The sequence below is a fragment of the Heptranchias perlo genome, chromosome 24 (assembly GCF_035084215.1).
Source record: "Heptranchias perlo isolate sHepPer1 chromosome 24, sHepPer1.hap1, whole genome shotgun sequence".
NCBI classification, from domain to species: domain Eukaryota; kingdom Metazoa; phylum Chordata; class Chondrichthyes; order Hexanchiformes; family Hexanchidae; genus Heptranchias; species Heptranchias perlo.
The window spans coordinates 47,121,742-47,143,802 of record NC_090348.1 but is presented as its reverse complement, the minus strand read 5'-3'; the positions used below and the strand labels follow the sequence as shown (position 1 = coordinate 47,143,802).

Genomic DNA, 22,061 nt, shown 5'->3' with positions numbered 1-22,061 from the left:
ACTGGGTGAGTGCGATTTCGGACTGGGCGAGTGCGATGTCGGACTGGGTGAGTCGGATGTCTTACTGGGCGAGTGCGATGTCGGACTGGGTGAGTGAGATGTCGTCTGGGTGAGAGTGCTGTCGGACTGGGTGAGTGTGATGTCGGACTGGGTGAGTGCGATGTCTGACTGGGTGTGTGTGATGTTGGACTGGTGAGTGCGAAGTCGGACTGGGTGAGGTGGATGTCGGACTGGGTGAGGTGGATGTCGGACTGGGTGAGTGCGATGTCGGACTGGGTGAGTGCGATGTCGGACTGAGGGAGTGCGATGTCGGACTGGGTGAGTGCGATGTCGGACTGGGTGAGTCGGATGTCGGACTGGGTGAATGCGATGTCGGACTGGGTGAGTGCGATGTCGGACTGGGTGAGGCGGATGTCGGAATGGGTGAGTGCGATGTCGGACTGGGTGAGTGCGATTACGGACTGGGTGTGTCGGATGTCGGACTGGGTGAGTGTGATGTCGGACTGGGTGAGTCGGATGTCGGACTGGGTGAGTGCGATTACGGACTGGGTGAGTGCGATGCCGGACTGGGTGAGTGTGATGTCGGACTGGGTGAGTGCGAAGTCGGACTGGGTGAGGTGGATGTCGGCCTGGGTGAGTGGGATGTCGGACTGGCTGAGGTGGATGTCGGACTCGGGGAGTGCGATGTCAGACTGGGTGAGGTGGATGTCGGACTGGGTGAGGTCGGATGTCGGACTGGGAGAGTGCGATGTCGGACAGGGTGAGTCGGATGTCGGTTTGGGTGAGTGCGATGTCGGACTGGGTGAGTGCGATGTCGGACTGGGTGAGTCAGATGTCGGACTGGGTGAGTCGGATGTCGGACTGGGTGAGTGCGATGTCGGACTGGGTGAGTGCGATGTCGGACTGGGTGAGGTGGATGTCGGACTGGGTGAGTGCGATGTCGGACTGGGTGAGGTGGATGTCGGACTGGGTGAGTGCGATGTCGGACTGGGTGAGTGCGATGTCAGACTGGGTGAGTCGGATGTCGGACTGGGTGAGTGCGATTACGGACTGGGTGTGTCGGATGTCGGACTGGGTGAGTGTGATGTCGGACTGGGTGAGTCGGATGTCGGACTGGGTGAGTGCGATTACGGACTGGGTGAGTGCGATGCCGGACTGGGTGAGTGTGATGTCGGACTGGGTGAGTGCGAAGTCGGACTGGGTGAGGTGGATGTCGGCCTGGGTGAGTGGGATGTCGGACTGGCTGAGGTGGATGTCGGACTCGGGGAGTGCGATGTCAGACTGGGTGAGGTGGATGTCGGCCTGGGTGAGTGCGATGTCGGACTGGCTGCATCGGATGTCGGACTGGGTGAGTGGGATGTCGGACTGGGAGAGTGCGATGTCGGACTGGCTGCATCGGATGTCGGACTGGGTGAGTGGGATGTCGGACTGGGAGAGTGCGATGTCGGACAGGGTGAGTCGGATGTCGGCCTGGGTGAGTGGGATGTTGGACTGGGTGAGTGTGATGTCGGACTGGGAGAGTGCGATGTCGGACAGGGTGAGTGCGATGTCGGACTGGGTGAGGTGGATGTCGGACTGGGTGAGTGCGATGTCGGACTGGGTGAGGTGGATGTCGGACTGGGTGAGGTGGATGTTGGACTGGGTGAGTCGGATGTCGGACTGGGAGAGTGCGATGTCGGACTGGCTGCATCGGATGTCGGACTGGGTGAGTGGGATGTCGGACTGGGAGAGTGCGATGTCGGACAGGGTGAGTCGGATGTCGGACTGGGTGCGTCGGGTGTCGGACTGGGTGAGGTGGATGTCGGACTGGGTGAGTCAGATGTCGGACTGGGTGAGTCGGATGTCGGACTGGGTGAGGTGGATGTCGGACTGGGTGAGGTGGATGTCGGACTGGGTGAGTGCGATGTCTGACTGGGTGAGTGCGATGTCGGACTGGGTGAGTGCGAAGTCGGACTGGGTGAGTGCGATGTCGGACTGAGGGAGTGCGATGTCGGACTGGGTGAGTGCGATGTCGGACTGGGTGAGTCGGATGTCGGACTGGGTGAATGCGATGTCGGACTGGGTGAGTGCGATGTCGGACTGGGTGAGGCGGATGTCGGACTGGGTGAGTGCGATGTCGGACTGGCTGAGAGCGATGTCGGACTGGGTGAGAGCGAAGTCGGACTGGGTGAGTGCGATGTCTGACTGGGTGAGTGCGATGTCGGACTGGGTGAGTGCGATGTCTGACTGGGTGTGTGTGATGTTGGACTGGTGAATGAGAAGTCGGACTGGGTGAGGTGGATGTCGGACTGCGTGAGTGCGATGTCGGAATGGGTGAGTCGGATGTCGGACTGCGTGAGTGCGATGTCGGAATGGGTGAGTCGGATGTCGGACTGGGTGAGTGCGATGTCGGACTGGGTGAGTCGGATGTCGGACTGGGTGAGTGCGATGTCGGACTGGGTGAGTGCGATGTCGGACTGGGTGAGGTGGATGTCGGACTGGGTGAGTGCAATGTCGGACTGGGTGAGTGCGATGTCGGACTGAGTGAGTGCGATGTCGGACTGAGGGAGTCAGATGTTGGACTGGGGTGTCGGATGTCGGACTGGGTAAATGCGATGTCGGACTGGGTGAGTGCGATGTTGGACTGGGTGAGGTGGATGTCGGACTGGGTGAGTGCGATGTCGGACTGGGTGAGGCGGATGTTGGAATGGCTGAGTGCGATGTCGGACTGGGTGAGTGCGATGTCGGACTGGGTGAGGAGGATGTCGGACTGGGTGAGTGCGATGTCGGACTGGGTAAGTCGGATGTCGAACTGGGTGAGTGCGATGTCAGACTGGGTGAGTGCGATGTCGGACTGGGTGAGGTGGATGTCGGACTGGGTGAGGTGGATGTCGGACTGGGTGAGTCGGATGTCGGACTGGGGGAGTGCGATGTCGGACTGGGAGCGTTGGATGTCGGACTGGGTGAGTGCGATGTCGGACTGGATGAGTGCGATGTCGGACTGGGTGAGGTGGATGTTGGACTGGGTGAGAGCGATGTCGGACTGGGTGATTCGGATGTCGGACTGGGTGAGGTGGATGTCGGACTGGGTGAGTGCGATCTCGGACTGGGCGAGTGCGATGTCGGACTGGGTGAGTCGGATGTCTTACTGGGCGAGTGCGATGTCGGACTGGGTGAGTGAGATGTCGGACTGGGTGAGAGTGCTGTCGGACTGGGTGAGTGTGATGTCGGACTGGGTGAGTGCGATGTCTGACTGGGTGTGTGTGATGTTGGACTGGTGAGTGCGAAGTCGGACTGGGTGAGGTGGATGTCGGACTGGGTGAGGTGGATGTCGGACTGGGTGAGTGCGATGTCGGACTGGGTGAGTGCGATGTCGGACTGAGGGAGTGCGATGTCGGACTGGGTGAGTGCGATGTTGGACTGGGTGAGTCGGATGTCGGACTGGGTGAATGCGATGTCGGACTGGGTGAGTGCGATGTCGGACTGGGTGAGGCGGATGTCGGAATGGGTGAGTGCGATGTCGGACTGGGTGAGTGCGATGTCGGACTGGGTGAGAGCGATGTCGGACTGGGTGAGAGCGAAGTCGGACTGGGTGAGTGCGATGTCTGACTGGGTGAGTGCGATGTCGGACTGGGTGAGAGCGATGTCGGACTGGGTGAGAGCGAAGTCGGACTGGGTGAGTGCGATGTCTGACTGGGTGAGTGCGATGTCGGACTGGGTGAGTGCGATGTCTGACTGGGTGTGTGTGATGTTGGACTGGTGAGTGAGAAGTCGGACTGGGTGAGGTGGATGTCGGACTGCGTGAGTGCGCTGTCGGAATGGGTGAGTCGGATGTCGGACTGGGTGAGGTGGATGTCGGACTGGGTGAGGGCGATGCCGGACTGGGTGAGTCGGATGTCGGACTGGGTGAGTGCGATGTCGGACTGGGTGAGTGTGATGTCGGACTGGGTGAGTGCGATGTCTGACTGGGTGAGTGTGATGTCGGACTGGGTGAGTGCAATGTCTGACTGGGTGAGGTGGATGTCGGACTGGGTGAGTGCGATGTCGGACTGGGTGAGTCGGATGTCGGACTGGGTGAGGTGGATGTCGGACTGGGTGAGTGCGATGTCGGACTGGGTGAGTCGGATGTCGGACTGGGTGAGTCGGATGTCGGACTGAGTGAGTCGGATGTCGGACTGAATGAGGTGGATTTCGGACTGGGTGATTGCAATGTCGGACTGGGTGAGTGCAATGTCGGACTGGGTGAGTGCGATGTCTGATGTGGTGAGTGCGATGTTGGACTGGGTGAGAGTGCTGTCGGACTGGGTGAGGTGGATGTCGGACTGGGTGAGGCGGATGTCGGACTGGCTGAGTGCGATGTCGGACTGGGTGAGTGCGATGTCGGACTGGGTGAGTCGGATGTCGGACTGGGTGAGTGCGATGTCGGACTGGGTGAGGTGGATGTCGGACTGAATGAGGTGGATTTCGGACTGGGTGAGTGCGATGTTGGACTGGGTGAGTCGGATGTCGGACTGGGTGAGGTGGATGTCGGACTGGGTGAGTGCGATGTCGGACGGGGGGAGTCCGATGTTGGGCTGGGGTGTTGGATGTCGGACTGGGTGAGTGCGATGTCTGACTGGGTGAGTGCGATGTCTGACTGGGTGAGTGCGATGTCGGACTGGGTGAGAGCGATGTCGAACTGGGTGAGGTGGATGTCGGACTGTGTGAGGTGGATGTCGGACTGGGTGAGTGCGATGTCGGACTGGGTGAGTCGGATGTCGGACTGGGTGAGGTGGATGTCGGACTGGGTGAGGTGGATGTCGGACTGGGTGAGGTGGATGTCGGACGGGGGGAGTCGGATGTCGGACTGGGTGAGTGCGATGTCTGACTGGGTGAGTGCGATGTCGGACGGGGGGAGTCCGATGTTGGGCTGGGGTGTTGGATGTCGGACTGGGTGAGTGCGATGTCTGACTGGGTGAGTGCGATGTCTGACTGGGTGAGTGCGATGTCGGACTGGGTGAGAGCGATGTCGGACTGGGTGAGTCGGATGTCGGACTGGGTGAGGTGGATGTCGCACTGGATGAGTGCGATGTCGGACTGGGTGAGTGCGATGCCGGACTGGCTGAGTGCGATGTCGGACTGGGTGAGGCGGATGTCGGACTGGTTGAGTGCGATGTCGGACTGGGTGAGGCGGATGTCGGACAGGGTGAGTGCGATGTCGGACTGGGTGAGGTGGATGTCGGACAGGGTGAGTGCGATGTCGGACTGGGTGAGGTGGATGTCGGACAGGGTGAGTCGGATGTCGGACTGGGTGAGTGCGATGTCGGACTGGGTGAGGTGGATGTCGGACTGGGTGAGTGCGATGTCGGGCTGGGTGAGAGCGATGACGAACTGGGTGAGTCGGATGTCGGACTGGGTGAGGTGGATGTCGGACTGGGTGAGTGCGATTTGGGACTGGGTGAGTGCGATGTGGGACTGGGGGAGGTGGATGTCAGACGAGGTGAGGTGGCTTTCGGACTGGGTGAGTGCGATGTCTGACTGGGTGAGTGCGATGTCTGACTGGGTGAGTGCGATGTCGGACTGGGTGAGAGCGATGTCGAACTGGGTGAGGTGGATGTCGGACTGTGTGAGGTGGATGTCGGACTGGGTGAGTGCGATGTCGGACTGGGTGAGTCGGATGTCGGACTGGGTGAGGTGGATGTCGCACTGGATGAGTGCGATGTCGGACTGGGTGATTGCGATGCCGGACTGGGTGAGGCGGATGTCGGACTGGGTGAGTGCGATGTCGGACTGGGTGAGTGCGATGTCGGACTGGGTGAGGTGGATGTCGGACTGGGTGAGGGCGATGCCGGACTGGGTGAGTCGGATGTCGGACTGGGTGAGTGCGATGTCGGACTGGGTGAGGTGCATGTCGGACTGGGTGAGTGTGATGTCGGACTGGGTGAGTGCGATGTCTGACTGGGTGAGTGTGATGTCGGACTGGGTGAGTGCGATGTCTGACTGGGTGAGGTGGATGTCGGACTGGGTGAGTCGGATGTCGGACTGGGTGAGTGCGATGTCGGACTGGGTGAGTGCGATGTCGGACTGGGTGAGTCGGATGTCGGACTGGGTGAGTCGGATGTCGGACTGAGTGAGTCGGATGTCGGACTGAATGAGGTGGATTTCGGACTGGGTGAGTGCAATGTCGGACTGGGTGAGTGCGATGTCTGATGTGGTGAGTGCGATGTTGGACTGGGTGAGAGTGCTGTCGGACTGGGTGAGGTGGATGTCGGACTGGGTGAGTCGGATGTCGGACTGAGTGAGGTGGATGTCGGACTGGGTGAGTGCGATGTCGGACTGGGTGAGTGCGATGTCGGACTGGGTGAGGTGGATGTCGGACTGAATGAGGTGGATTTCGGACTGGGTGAGTGCAATGTCGGACTGGGTGAGTGCGATGTCTGACGTGGTGAGTGCGATGTCGGACTGGGTGAGTCGGATGTCGGACTGGGTGAGGTGGATGTCGGACTGGGTGAGGTGGATGTCGGACTGGGTGAGTGCGATGTCTGACGTGGTGAGTGCGATGTTGGACTGGGTGAGTCGGATGTCGGACTGGGTGAGGTGGATGTCGGACTGGGTGAGGTAGATGTCGGACTGAGTGAGGTGGATGTCGGACTGGCTGAGTGCGATGTCGGACTGGTTGAGTGCGATGTCGGACTGGGTGAGGTGGATGTCGGACTGAATGAGGTGGATTTCGGACTGGGTGAGTGCAATGTCGGACTGGGTGAGTGCGATGTCTGACGTGGTGAGTGCGATGTCGGACTGGGTGAGTCGGATGTCGGACTGGGTGAGGTGGATGTCGGACTGGGTGAGGTGGATGTCGGACTGGGTGAGTGCGATGTCTGACGTGGTGAGTGCGATGTCGGACTGGGTGAGTCGGATGTCGGACTGGGTGAGGTGGATGTCGGACTGGGTGAGGTGGATGTCGACTGGGTGAGTGCGATGTCTGACGTGGTGAGTGCGATGTTGGACTGGGTGAGTCGGATGTCGGACTGGGTGAGTCGGATGTCGGACTGGGTGAGGTGGATGTCGGACTGGGTGAGGTGGATGTCGGACTGGGTGAGGTGGATGTCGGACTGGGTGAGTGTGATGTCGGACTGGGTGAGTGCGATGTCGGACGGGGGAAGTCGGATGTCGGACTGGGTGAGGTGGATGTCGGACTGGGTGAGTGCGATGTCGGACTGGGTGAGTGCGATGTCGGACTGGGTGAGGCGGATGTCGGACTGGTTGAGTGCGATGTCGGACTGGGTGAGGTGGATGTCGGACAGGGTGAGTCGGATGTCGGACTGGGTAAGTGCGATGTCGGACTGGTTGAGTGCGATGTCGGACTGGGTGAGGTGGATGTCGGACTGGGTGAGTGCGATGTCGGGCTGGGTGAGAGCGATGACGAACTGGGTGAGTCGGATGTCGGACTGGGTGAGGTGGATGTCGGACTGGGTGAGTGCGATTTGGGACTGGGTGAGTGCGATGTGGGACTGGGGGAGGTGGATGTCAGACTAGGTGAGGTGGCTTTCGGACTGGGTGAGTGCGATGTCGGACTGGGTGAGTGCGATGTCGGACTGGGTGAGTGCAATTACGGACTGGATGAGTCGGATGTCGGACTGGGTGAGAGCGATGACGGACTGGGTGAGGCAGATGTCGGACTGGCTAAGTGCGATGTCGGACTGGGTGAGGTGGATGTCGGACAGGGTGATTGCGATGTCGGACTGGGTGAGTGCGATGTCGGACTGGGTGAGGCAGATGTCGGACTGGCTAGGTGCGATGTCGGACTGGGTGAGGTGGATGTCGGACTGGGTGAGGCGGATGTCGGACTGGGCGAGTGCGATGTCGGACTGGGTGAGTCAGATGACGGACTGGGTGAGGTGGATGTCAGACTGGGTGCGTGCGATTTCGGACTGGGTGAGGTGGATGTCGGACTGGGTGATTCAGGTGTCGGACTGGGTGAGTGCGATGTCGGACTGGGTGAGTGCGATGTCGGACTGGGTGAGTGCGATGTCGGACTGGACGAGTCGGATGTCGGACTGGGTGAGTGCGATGTCGGACTGGGTGAGTGCGATGTCGTACTGGGTGAGTGCGATGTCGGACTGGGTGAGTGAGATGTCGGACTGGGTGAGTGCGATGTCGGACTGGGTGAGTCGGATGTCGGACTGGGTGAGGTGGATGTCGGACTGTGTGAGGTGGATGTCGGACTGGGTGAGGTGGATGTCGGACTGTGTGAGTCGGATGTCGGACTGGGCGAGTGCGATGTCGTACTGGGTGAGTGTGATGTCGGACTGGGTGAGTGTGATGTCGGACTGGGTGAGTGCGATGTCGGACTGGGTGAGTGCGATGTCGGACTGGGTGAGTGCGATGTCGGACTGGGTGAGGTGGATGTCGGACTGGGTGAGTGCGATGTCGGACTGGCTGAGTGCGATGTCGGACTGGGTGAGGTGGATGTCGGACTGGGTGAGTGTGATGTCGGACTGAGTGAGGTGGATGTCGGACTAGGTGAGGTGGATGTCGGACTGGGTGAGTGCGATGTCGGACTGAGTGAGGTGGATGTCGGACTAGGTGAGGTGGATGTCGGACTGGGTGAGGTGGATGTCGGACTGGGTGAGTCGGATGTCGGACTGGGTGAGGTGGATGTCGGACTGGGTGAGTGCGATGTCGGACTGGGTGAGTCGGATGTCGGACTGGGTGAGGTGGATGTCGGACTGGATGAGTGCGATGTCGAACTGGGTGAGTCGGATGTCGGACTGGGTGAGGCGGATGTCGGACTGGCTGAGTGCGATGTCGGACTGGGTGAGGCGGATGTCGGACTGGGTGAGTGCGATGTCGGACTGCGTGAGTGCGATGTCGGACAGGGTGAGTCGGATGTCGGACTGGGTGAGTGCGATATCGGACTGAGTGAGGTGGATGTCGGATTGGGTGAGTGTGATGTCGGACCGGGTGAGTGTGATGTCGGACTGGGTGAGGTGGATGTCGGACTGGGTGAGGTGGATGTCGGACTGGGTGAGTCGAATGTCGGACTGGGTGAGTGGGATGTCGGACTGGGTGAGTGCGATGTCGGACTGGGTGAGGTGGATGTCGGACAGGGTGAGTCGGATGTCGGACTGGGTAAGTGCGATGTCGGACTGGGTGAGGTGGATGTCGGACAGGGTGAGTCGGATGTCGGACTGGGTGAGTGCGATGTCGGGCTGGGTGAGAGCGATGACGAACTGGGTGAGGTGGATGTCGGACTGGGTGAGTGCGATTTGGGACTGGGTGAGTGCGATGTGGGACTGGGGGAGGTGGATGTCAGACTAGGTGAGGTGGCTTTCGGACTGGGTGAGTGCGATGTCGGACTGGGTGAGTGCGATGTCGGACTGGGTGAGTGCAATTACGGACTGGATGAGTCGGATGTCGGACTGGGTGAGAGCGATGACGGACTGGGTGAGGCAGATGTCGGACTGGCTAAGTGCGATGTCGGACTGGGTGAGGTGGATGTCGGACAGGGTGATTGCGATGTCGGACTGGGTGAGTGCGATGTCGGACTGGGTGAGGCAGATGTCGGACTGGCTAGGTGCGATGTCGGACTGGGTGAGGTGGATGTCGGACTGGGTGAGGCGGATGTCGGACTGGGCGAGTGCGATGTCGGACTGGGTGAGTCAGATGACGGACTGGGTGAGGTGGATGTCAGACTGGGTGCGTGCGATTTCGGACTGGGTGAGGTGGATGTCGGACTGGGTGATTCAGGTGTCGGACTGGGTGAGTGCGATGTCGGACTGGGTGAGTGCGATGTCGGACTGGGTGAGTGCGATGTCGGACTGGGTGAGTGCAATTACGGACTGGACGAGTCGGATGTCGGACTGGGTGAGTGCGATGTCGGACTGGGTGAGTGCGATGTCGTACTGGGTGAGTGCGATGTCGGACTGGGTGAGTGTGATGTCGGACTGGGTGAGTGCGATGTCGGACTGGGTGAGTCGGATGTCGGACTGTGTGAGGTGGATGTCGGACTGTGTGAGGTGGATGTCGGACTGGGTGAGGTGGATGTCGGACTGTGTGAGTCGGATGTCGGACTGGGCGAGTGCGATGTCGTACTGGGTGAGTGTGATGTCGGACTGGGTGAGTGTGATGTCGGACTGGGTGAGTGCGATGTCGGACTGGGTGAGTGCGATGTCGGACTGGGTGAGTGCGATGTCGGACTGGGTGAGGTGGATGTCGGACTGAGTGAGGTGGATGTCGGACTGGGTGAGTGCGATGTCGGACTGAGTGAGGTGGATGTCGGACTAGGTGAGGTGGATGTCGGACTGGGTGAGGTGGATGTCGGACTGGGTGAGTCGGATGTCGGACTGGGTGAGGTGGATGTCGGACTGGGTGAGTGCGATGTCGGACTGGGTGAGTCGGATGTCGGACTGGGTGAGGTGGATGTCGGACTGGATGAGTGCGATGTCGGACTGGGTGAGTGCGATGCCGGACTGGCTGAGTGCGATGTCGGACTGGGTGAGGCGGATGTCGGACTGGGTGAGGCGGATGTCGGACTGGCTGAGTTCGATGTCGGACTGGGTGAGTGCGATGTCGAACTGGGTGAGTCGGATGTCGGACTGGGTGAGGCGGATGTCGGACTGGCTGAGTGCGATGTCGGACTGGATGAGTGCGATGTCTGACTGGGTGAGTGCGATGTCAGACTGGGAGAGTGCGATGTCGGACTGGGTGAGGTGGATGTCGGATTGGGTGAGTCGGATGTCGGACTGGATGAGGTGGATGTCGGACTGGGTGAGTGCGATGTCGGACTGGATGAGGTGGATGTCGGACAGGGTGAGTCGGATGTCGGACTGGCTGAGTGCGATGTCGGACTGGGTGAGGCGGATGTCGGACTGGGTGAGTGCGATGTCGGACTGGGTGAGGTGGATGTCGGACAGGGTGAGTTGGATGTCGGACTGGCTGAGTGCGATGTCGGACTGGGTGAGGCGGATGTCGGACTGGGTGAGTGCGATGTCAGACTGGATGAGGTGGATGTCGGACTGGGTGAGTGCGATGTGGGACTGGGTGAGGTGGATGTCGGACTGGATGAGTGCGATGTCGGACTGGGTGAGTGCGATGTCGGACTGGGTGAGGTCGGATGTCGGACTGGGTGAGGTCGGATGTCGGACTGGGTGAGTGCGATGCCGGACTGGGTGAGTCGGATGTCGGACTGGGTGAGAGCGATGTCGGACTGGGTGAGGTGGATGTCGGACTGGGTGAGGTCGGATGTCGGACTGGGTGAGTGCGATGTCGGACTGAGTGAGTCGGATGTCGGACTGGGTGAGTGCGATGTCGGACTGGGTGAGTGCGATGTCGGACTGGGTGAGGTGGATGTCGGACAGGGTGAGTCGGATGTCGGACTGGCTGAGTGCGATGTCGGACTGGGTGAGGTGGATGTCGGACTGGGTGAGTGCGATGTCGGACTGGATGAGGTGGATGTCGGACTGGGTGAGTGCGATGTCGGACTGGATGAGTGCGATGTCGGACTGGGTGAGTGCGATGTCGGACTGGGTGAGGTCGGATGTCGGACTGGGTGAGGTCGGATGTCGGACTGGGTGAGTGCGATGTCGGACTGGGTGAGGTCGGATGTCGGACTGGGTGAGGTCGGATGTCGGACTGGGTGAGGTCGGATGTCGGACTGGGTGAGTCGGATTTCGGACTGGGTGAGTCGGATGTCGGACTGGGTGAGTCGGATGTCGGACTGGGTGAGTGCGATGTCGGACTGGGTGAGTCGGATGTCGGACTGGGTGAGTGCGATGTCGGACTGGGTGAGTGCGATGTCGGAGTGGGTGAGTCGGATGTCGGACTGGGTGCGTGCGATGTCGGACTGGGTGAGTGCGATGTCGGACTGGGTGAGTGCGATGTCGGACTGGGTGAGAGCGATGTCGGACTGGGTGAGGTCGGATGTCGGACTCGGTGAGTGCGATGCCGGACTGGGTGAGTCGGATGTCAGACTGGGTGAGTCGGATGTCGGACTGGGTGAGTCGGATGTCGGACTGGGTGAGTCGGATGTCGGACTGGGTGAGTGCGATGTCGGACTGGATGAGTCGGATGTCGGACAGGGTGAGTCGGATGTCGGACTGGCTGAGTGCGATGTCGGACTGGGTGAGGTGGATGTCGGACAGGGTGAGTCGGATGTCGGACTGGCTGAGTGCGATGTCGGACTGGGTGAGGCGGATGTCGGACTGGGTGAGTGCGATGTCGGACTGGATGAGGTGGATGTCGGACTGGGTGAGTGCGATGTCGGACTGGATGAATGCGATGTCGGACTGGGTGAGTGCGATGTCGGACTGGGTGAGTCGGATGTCGGACTGGGTGAGAGCGATGTCGGACTGGGTGAGGTCGGATGTCGGACTGGGTGAGTGCGATGCCGGACTGGGTGAGTCGGATGTCGGACTGGGTGAGTCGGATGTCGGACTGGGTGAGTCGGATGTCGGACTGGGTGAGTGCGATGCCGGACTGGGTGAGTCGGATGTCGGACTGGGTGAGAGCGATGTTGGACTGGGTGGGGTGGATGTCGGACTGGGTGAGTCGGATGTCGGACTGGGTGAGTGCGATGTCGGACTGGGTGAGTCGGATGTCGGACTGGGTGAGTGCTATGTCGGACTGGGTGAGTCGGATGTCGGACTGGGTGAGTGCGATGTCGGACTGGGTGAGGTGGATGTCGGACAGGGTGAGTCGGATGTCGGACTGGCTGAGTGCGATGTCGGACTGGGTGAGGCGGATGTCGGACTGGGTGAGTGCGATGTCGGACTGGATGAATGCGATGTCGGACTGGGTGAGTGCGATGTCGGACTGGGTGAGTCGGATGTCGGACTGGGTGAGAGCGATGTCGGACTGGGTGAGGTCGGATGTCGGACTGGGTGAGTGCGATGCCGGACTGGGTGAGTCGGATGTCGGACTGGGTGAGTCGGATGTCGGACTGGGTGAGTCGGATGTCGGACTGGGTGAGTGCGATGCCGGACTGCGTGAGTCGGATGTCGGACTGGGTGAGTCGGATGTCGGACTGGGTGAGTCGGATGTCGGACTGGGTGAGTGCGATGTCGGACTGGGTGAGTGCGATGTCGGACTGGGTGAGTCGGATGTCGGACTGGGTGAGTGCTATGTCGGACTGGGTGAGTCGGATGTCGGACTGGGTGAGTGCGATGTCGGACTGGGTGAGTGCGATGTCGGACTGGGTGAGTGCGATGTCGGACTGGGTGAGTGCGATGTCGGACTGGGTGAGTGCGATGTCGGACCAGGTGCATCGGATGTCAGACCGGGTGAGTCGGACGTCGGACTGGGTGGGGTGGATGTCGGACTGGGTGGGGTGGATATCGGACTGGGTGAGTGCGATGTCGGACTGGGGGAGTCGGATGTCGGACTGGGTGAGTCGGATGCTGGACTGGGTGAGTCGGATGTCGGACTGGGTGAGTCGGATTTCGGACTGGGTGATTGCAATGTCAGACTGGGTGAGTGCGACGTCGGACTGGGTGAGTCGGATGTCGGACTGGGTGAGTGCGATGTCGGTCTGGGTGAGTGTGATGTCGGACTGGGTGAGTGTGATGTCGGACTGGGTGAGTCGGATGTCGGACTGGGTGAGTCGGAGGTCGGACTGGGTGAGTCGGACGTCTGGCTGGGTGAGTCGGACTTCGGGCTGGGTCAGTCGGACGTCGGGCTGGGTGAGTCGGACGTCTGGCTGGGTGAGACAGTCGTCGGGCTGGGTGAGTCGGACGTCGGGCTGGGTCAGTCGGACTTCGGTCTGGGTCAGTCGGACGTCGGGCTGGGTGAGTCGGACGGCGGGCTGGGTGAGTCGGACTGCGGGCTGCGTGAGTCGGACGTCGGGCTGGGTGAGTCGGACGTCGGGCTGGCTGAGTCGGACGTCGGGCTGGGTGAGTAGGACGGCGGGCTGGGTGAGTCGGACGGCGGGCTGGGTTAGTCGGACGGCGGGCTGGGTTAGTCGGACGGCGGTCTGGGTGAGTCGGACGGCGGGCTGGGTGAGTCAAACGTCGTGCTGAGTGATTCGGATGGATGATGGGGTGAGTAATTCGATGAGTTAACCATCCTCAGTTGGCATTTGTACCTGGCAGATTAGATGCCGGCTGTTAAGCGATGATGTCATTTGCATTTCTGAACAAGACACCAGCCTAGCAAAAACTGGGGTTTGAAATTCCTCGGTCTGTTATTACCAGCTCCTGGTTAAATTGGGCTTTGGCTGAGATAGTTCCCCCCATGAACAAATACGCAGCCAGCAGTTACTGAAGAAAGGATAAGATACCAGGGGTTAGGTGGCACCCATACTCTACGTCATTTACAAAAAAGGGCACACAATAGTTTGATGCCAGTGTTTCAACCAGTGAGCTAGAAATGAAAATTGGGCCGGCCCATATGGAGTTTTTTTTTATTCGTTCACGGGATTTGGGCGTCGCTGGCTAGGCCAGCATTTATTGCCCATCCCTAATTGCCCTCGAGAAGGTGCTGGTGAGCCGCCTTCTTGAACCGCTGCAGTCCGTGTGGTGACGGTTCTCCCACAGTGCTGTTAGGAAGGGAGTTCCAGGATTTTGACCCAGCGACAATGAAGGAACGGCGATATATTTCCAAGTCGGGATGGTGTGTGACTTGGAGGGGAACGTGCAGGTGGTGTTGTTCCCATGCGCCTGCTGCTCTTGTCTTTCTAGGTGGTAGAGGTCGCGGGTTTGGGAGGTGCTGTCGAAGAAGCCTTAGCGAGTTGCTGCAGTGCATCCTGTGGATGGTGCACACTGCAGCCACAGTGCGCCGGTGGTAAAGGGAGTGAATGTTTAGGGTGGTGGATGGGGTGCCAATCAAGCGGGCTGCTTTATCTTGGATGGTGTCGAGCTTCTTGAGTGTTGTTGGAGCTGCACTCATCCAGGCAAGTGGAGAGTATTCCATCACACTCCTGACTTGTGCCTTGTAGATGGTGGAAAGGCTTTGGGGAGTCAGGAGGTGAGTCACTCGCCGCAGAATACCCAGCCTCTGACCTGCTCTCGTAGCCACAGTATTTATATGGCTGGTCCAGTTAAGTTTCTGGTCAATGGTGACCCCCAGGATGTTGATGGTGGGGGATTCGGCGATGGTAATGCCATTGAATGTCAAGGGGAGGTGGTTAGACTCTCTCTTGTTGGAAATGGTCATTGCCTGGCACTTATCTGGCGCGAATGTTACTTGCCACTTATGAGCCCAAGCCTGGATGTTGTCCAGGTCTTGCTGCATGCGGGCTCGGACTGCTTCATTATCTGAGGGGTTGCGAATGGAACTGAACACTGTGCAGTCTTCAGCGAACATCCCCATTTCTGACCTTATGATGGAGGGAAGGTCATTGATGAAGCAGCTGAAGATGGTTGGGCCTAGGACACTGCCCTGAGGAACTCCTGCAGCAATGTCCTAGGGCTGAGATGATTGGCCTCCAACAACCACTATCATCTTCCTTTGTACTAGGTATGACTCCAGCCACTGGAGAGTTTTCCCCCTGATTCCCATGGACTTCAATTTTACTAGGGCTCCTTGGTGCCACACTCGGTCAAATGCTGCCTTGATGTCAAGGGCAGTCACTCTCACCTCACCTCTGGAATTCAGCTCTTTTGTCCATGTTTGGACCAAGGCTGTAATGAGGTCTGGAGCCGAGTGGTCCTGGCGGAGCCCAAACTGAGCATCGGTGAGCAGGTTATTGGTGAGTAAGTGCCGCTTGATAGCACTGTCGACGACACCTTCCATCACTTTGCTGATGATTGAGAGTAGACTGATGGGGCGGTAATTGGCCGGATTGGATTTGTCCTGCTTTTTGTGGACAGGACATACCTGGGCAATTTTCCACATTGTCGGGTAGATGCCAGTGTTGTAGCTGTACTGGAACAGCTTGGCTAGAGGCGCAGCTAGTTCTGGAGCACAAGTCTTCAGCACTACAGCTGGGATGTTGTCGGGGCCCATAGCCTTTGCTGTATCCAGTGCACTCAGCCATTTCTTGATATCACGTGGAGTGAATCGAATTGGCCGAAGACTGGCTTCCGTGATGGTGGGGATATCGGGAGGAGGCTGAGATGGATCATCCACTCGGCACTTCTGGCTGAAGATGGTTGCAAACGCTTCAGCCTTGTCTTTTGCACTCACGTGCTGGACTCCGCCATCATTGAGAATGGGGATGTTTGCAGAGCCTCCTCCTCCCGTTAGTTGTTTAATTGTCCACCACCATTCACGACTGGATGTGGCAGGACTGCAGAGCTTTGATCTGATCCGTTGGTTGTGGAATCGCTTAGCTCTGTCTATAGCATGTTGCTTCCGCTGTTTAGCATGCATGTCGTCCTGAGTTGTAGCTTCACCAGGTTGGCACCTCATTTTTAGGTACGCCTGGTGCTGCTCCTGGCATGCTCTTCTACACTCCTCATTGAACCAGGGTTGATCCCCTGGCTTGTTGGTAATGGTAGAGTGAGGAATATGCCGGGCCATGAGGTTACAGATTGTGCTGGAATACAATTCTGCTGCTGCTGATGGCCCACAGCACCTCATGGATGCCCAGTTTTGAGCTGCTAGATCTGTTCTGAATCTATCCCATTTAGCACGGTGGTAGTGCCACACAACACGTTGGATGGTGTCCTCAGTGCGAAGACGGGACTTCATCTCCACGAGGACTGTGCGGTGGTCACTCCTACCAATACTGTCATGGACAGATGCATTTGCGACAGGTAGATTGGTGAGGACGAGGTCAAGTAAGTTTTTCCCTCGTGTTGGTTCGCTCACCACCTGCCGCAGGCCCAGTCTAGCAGCTATGTCCTTCAGGACTCGGCCAGCTCGGTCAGTAGTGGTGCTGCCGAGCCACTCTTGGTGATGGACATTGAAGTCCCCCACCCAGAGTACATTTTGTGCCCTTGCTACCCTCAGTGCTTCCTCCAAGTGGTGCTCAACATGGAGGAGGACTGATTCATCAGCTGAGGGAGGACGGTCGGTGGTAATCAGCAGGAGGTTTCCTTGCCCATGTTTGACCTGATACCATGAGATTTCATGGGGTCCAGAGTCAATGTTGAGGACTCCCAGGGCCACTCCCTCCTGACTGTATATCACTGTACCACCACCTCTGGTGGGTCTGTCCTGTCGGTGGGACAGGACATACCCAGGGATGGTGATGGAAGAGTCTGGGACGTTGGCTGAAAGATATGATTCTGTGAGTATGGCTATGTCAGGCTGTTGCTTGACTAGCCTGTGGGACAGCTCTCCCAATTTTGGCACAAGTCCCCAGATGTTAGTAAGGAGGACCTTGCAGGGTCGACTGGGCTTGGTGTTTTGCCGTTGTCGTGTCCGGTGCCTAGTGGTCCGTCCGGTTTTATTCTTATTATGACTTTTCGTAGCGAGATTTTACAACTGAGTGGCTTGCTAGGCCATTTCAGAGGGCAATTAAGAATCAACCACACTGCTGTGGGTCTGGAGTCACATATAGGCCAGACCGGGTAAGGACGGCAGGTTTCCTTCCCTCAAGGACATTAGTGAACCAGATGGGTTTTTACGACAATCCGGTAGTTTCATGGCCATCATTACTGATACTGGTATTTTAATTCCAGATTTTTTTTTATTTAATTAATTGAATTTAATTAATTAATTGAATTTAAATTCGCCAGCTGCCGTGGCGGGATTTGAACTCATGACTCTGGATTTTAGTCCAGGCCTCTGGATTACTAGCCCAGTAACATAACCACTATGCTACCGTACCCATTTTGAATGCCCTCATGTGCACTCTGTCTCTTTGGGACAGAGCAGACATTGAGGAGTGATTTTGAGGGCGAAGCATCCCCCTTCCCAGAATTTCTAACGCCCACAGCTGTCGATTTCTGAGGTCGTAGCTCATTTCCGTTCACCACTATTCGGGAACGTTTTTTCTCTTCCACTCGGCCTGTCATTGGCCTTCCCTCGTAACCCTGAACATAGGCCCTTGTCAGGATCCACCGAACGGAGCCAGTGGGACCTGAGGCTCATGAGGTAAAGGGCTGACCATTCCCTGAAGTAGCATGACAGGTTGCTATGCTAACTTCGCCATCAAAGGCGACTGCTGGGAATAAGATGGTTCGACTCAGTCCGCAACACACATGTAACAATGAGACCCGGACTTGTACGTCAGAGTTAATCAACGACCACTCTTTAGTCACGCCATCCATCTCTGAGAAAACGTTCCCACGAACCGGGCACCAAAGATCGGAATTGAAGTCAGGAAGCAACACCTTTTCTGGATTGGAGGTGGCCATAGTGTCGTTCTTGGTTAACTTGGCTATATCACATCAGTGACAATCCAACGGAACTCTCTTATGCTTGAAATGAAGTCACACGGTGTGGTCACGGACCATTGATGCTACAGACACCTAGGGGGAGAGTTTCCGCTCATTTACACTAGTTATATCAGTGCAAATCAGGCAGAATCAGCCGAACTGGTGCAAAAGATCGAGGAATTTTATACATTAGTGAGTTACGCCCAAAACCACTTATGCTCGTGTCTTCCAAGATCTTTTCCGCTAGTTTAAGACTCAATTCGTCCAGATCAGGCCCCGACCACAAAACTGGCCCTGCCCCCAGCTCGACATCGCAAGATGCCGCCGATTGTGCTGGTTCGGGAAGCTCTTCAAATTGCGCTCATTTTCTTAGATGCACAGACACTAGTGGGCATGTTTTAAAAGTTTTTTCACATCAAAAAATATTTAATTTACTAAAAAACTGACTCGTGTACACCAATTAAATTATTAAATGGTTCAGTATAGTTTTTTGAAGTCATTTTCAGTGGTTTTAAATCAGGTTACTCACAGGTGGAGGACTGGACACTCTCACTAAAAATGCTTATTTTTGGTGATAAACTCATTTTCAGCTATATTAATAATACTGCACCAAGCTATCACTCTTAAATACATCAAGGAATACTTTTTAATGCAAAGAAAAACGTTCCGTTACGTTGCACTAGTTCATGGAAGATTTTACCTTTGTGATTATGCAAATGAATTTTATCAGAAACCTGAACTGTAGCCTACCCAGCGCAATTTCAAGCATATTTTGGGTGCAATTTCCCGATTGCACCCAAAGTGGAAACTCTACGCCCGCTGTCTAAGCTTGCTTGTTGTTTGTTCATGTTTCCTGAGCTGAATGCTCGCCAAAAAGCCATTTAGAACCAGCCTGAGAGGGCTATCGCACTCTTATACCTTTAAAAGGTGGCTTTGCTGTAAAGGTCACTATATTTCAAGCACTTTTGTTGCTTTTACGCTCTGTCCAGCTGTCACTATGGTAACACCTTGTGCTTTTTGTTGTACCCTTAAACAGTATGTGTGACATCAAAGAAGCCTGAGCGAGGCGTTCCCACTGTCATTAATCAGAGCTGATAGGTTCAACTCGAGAATGACAATCATTTTGCTTGTAGTGTAATCTGTTAAATGAGTTTGCAATCTCCATCAGTCTTCGTGATCAGCTTTCTTGCTGCCCGTCAGCTTGCCTTGGTTGGTATCCCTGTTGTCTGTAGGGAGTTTTCCCAATGTTCTGGCCAACCTTTATCCTTCAACCAACACCACCAAAAACATATTAACCGGTCCTTTATCCCAATTGATGTTTGTCGGATTTTGCTGTGCACAATTTGACTGCCATCTTTGCCTGCAAAACAACAGTGATTACAGTTCAAAACCAATTCATTTGCCTTGGAACATGCGCAGAAGCCAAAAGATGCTCTGAATAAGCCTGTCTCTCCCACTGTCTGTAAAAGAAAATTTAAAACAGGAGTATTACTGTTGGTGCGGGTGGTGTGATAGGGTAGCGTGGGTGGGGGGAGTGTTGCCTGTGAGGACTTAAGGGGGACTTGAGTTGGGAGGATTAGGTGGGGGGAATTGGTGTTGGGAGCATTGGGGAAGGCTCGAATGTGGAGTAGTGTTAACTTGGTGCCACATGAAAGCAAGCATTGGAGAAAAAAGTGGCTAGAGTGGCATCGCTGATTCGAAGTGAGCAAGATGTTGGGAGCTATCACATTGGATGTTGTTGTCATAGCTTCACACTCTTCCCTTGGAAAATAGTGTGAAGTATGGAAGGATTCACACGCTAATTAACAGTCTGACAGGCCGCAGCATGAACAGTCCCTCCATGGGCATAACCATCTTTATACCAGCCGATAGGGTGGTTAGTCCTATAGAGATTTTTGGACTCTATGGGGATATGGGGATCGAGCAGGAAAGTGGAGTTGAGGCCAAAGATCAGCCATGATCTTATTAAATGGCGTAGCAGGTGCGAGGGGCCATATGGCCTACTCCTGCTCCTATTTCTTATGTTCTTATAAAGTGGGAGGGTTTTCTGGGCTCCCACAACCCATACAATGAGGCCACCAACACCCACCGGACACAAGAGTCAATCCAGAATTCAGAGCCAGAGCTCCGGTCTTCATTTTCCGGGACTGTCTGGAGTCGGGTTTGAACCCTGTGCCTTCTCATTCAGAGAAGGGAATGCTATCACAGAGCCAAAGGCTCGATCCGTGTCACTGGTGAAGAGAGAAATGTCAGGAGGAGCCATTGGTAGGATATGGGGTCGAAGTGAGTGGCTGGTGACAGGGGCACAGGGGGACTGGCTGTGGGTGAGGTCTGCAAATGGAGCAGGGGAAGGGTAGAAACTTTGCTATGCACAGAAGAAGGAGAAAGATCAGGTGCGGGAATTGAGATGTGTCCAAAGCTGAGGTGTTTTGTAATTTTTCTGTTCTTGGAATGTAGGCAACACTGGGAAGGCAGTATTTATTGCCCATCCCTAGATATCCTGAGGGCATTAAGAGTGAACCACCTAGTTTGGGACTGGAGTCACATGTAGGCCAGACCAAGCAGGGGTGGCAAGTTCCCTTCCCAGAAGGATATTAGCGAACCAGTTGGGATTTTACGACAATTCAGCAGTGTTAATGGACATCTTTCTGCTAGCAGCCCATAAATTACCAGATCTATTGAGCTCATGAACCTAAATGTTGCTAGTCCATTACTATGACCATTAGATCTTTTATGGTGCATTGACAACTGGGAAGCGATTTAGTGGTGGCCAGCAAAAGAGATATAAAGACTGCTTAAAAGTCTCCTACTCTTTCCCATCAAAGTCTCCTGCTGTAATCCATCACAGTCTCCTATTCTAACCCATCGCGGTTTCCTGCTCCAACCCATCACTGTGTCCTACCCTTTCCCATCACAGACTTCTGCTCTAACCCATCGCAGTCTCCTGCTCTAACCCATCGCAGTCTCCTGCTCTAACCCATCGCAGTCTCCTGCTCTAACCCATCGCAGTCTCCTGCTCTAACCCATCGCAGTCTCCTGCTCTAACCCATCGCAGTCTCCTGCTCTAACCCATCGCAGTCTCCTGCTCTAACCCATCGCAGTCTCCTGCTCTAACCCATCGCAGTCTCCTGCTCTAACCCATCGCAGTCTCCTGCTCTAATCCATCACAGTGTTCTGCTCTAACCCATCGCAGTCTCCTGCTCTAACCCATCGCAGTCTCCTGCTCTAACCCATCGCAGTCTCCTGCTCTAACCCATCGCAGTCTCCTGCTCTAACCCATCGCAGTCTCCTGCTCTAACCCATCGCAGTCTCCTGCTCTAACCGATCACAGTCTCCTGCTCTAATCCATCGCAGTCTCCTGCTCTAACACATCGCAGTGTTCTGCTCTAAACCATCACAGTCTCCTGCTCTAATCCATCGCAGTCTCCTGCTCTAACCCATCGCAGTCTCCGGCTCTAACCCATCGCAGTCTCCTGCTCTAACCCATCGCAGTCTCCTGCTCTAACCCATCGCAGTCTCCTGTTCTAACACATCGCAGTGTTCTGCTCTAATCCATCGCAGTCTCCTGCTCTAACCTATCGCAGTCTCCTGCTCTAATCCATCGCAGTCACCTGCTCTAACCCATCGCAGCCTCCTGCTCTAACCCATCGCAGACTCCGGCTCTAACACATCGCAGTGTTCTGCTCTAATCCATCGCAGTCTCCTGCTCTAACCTATCGCAATCTCCTGCTCTAACCTATCGCAATCTCCTGCTCTAATCCATCGCAGTCACCTGCTCTAACCCATCGCAGTCACCTGCTCTAACCCATCGCAGTCTCCTGCTCTAACCCATCTCAGTCT

General features: G+C 56.6%; 1 protein-coding gene across 7 annotated transcripts in view; it reads left to right on the top strand.

The window, feature by feature from the left end:
- Positions 1-22,061, top strand: part of shank3a (SH3 and multiple ankyrin repeat domains 3a) — a 777,353-nt gene that overhangs the window by 640,258 nt on the left and 115,034 nt on the right. The gene's annotated exons all lie outside the window — the stretch shown is intronic.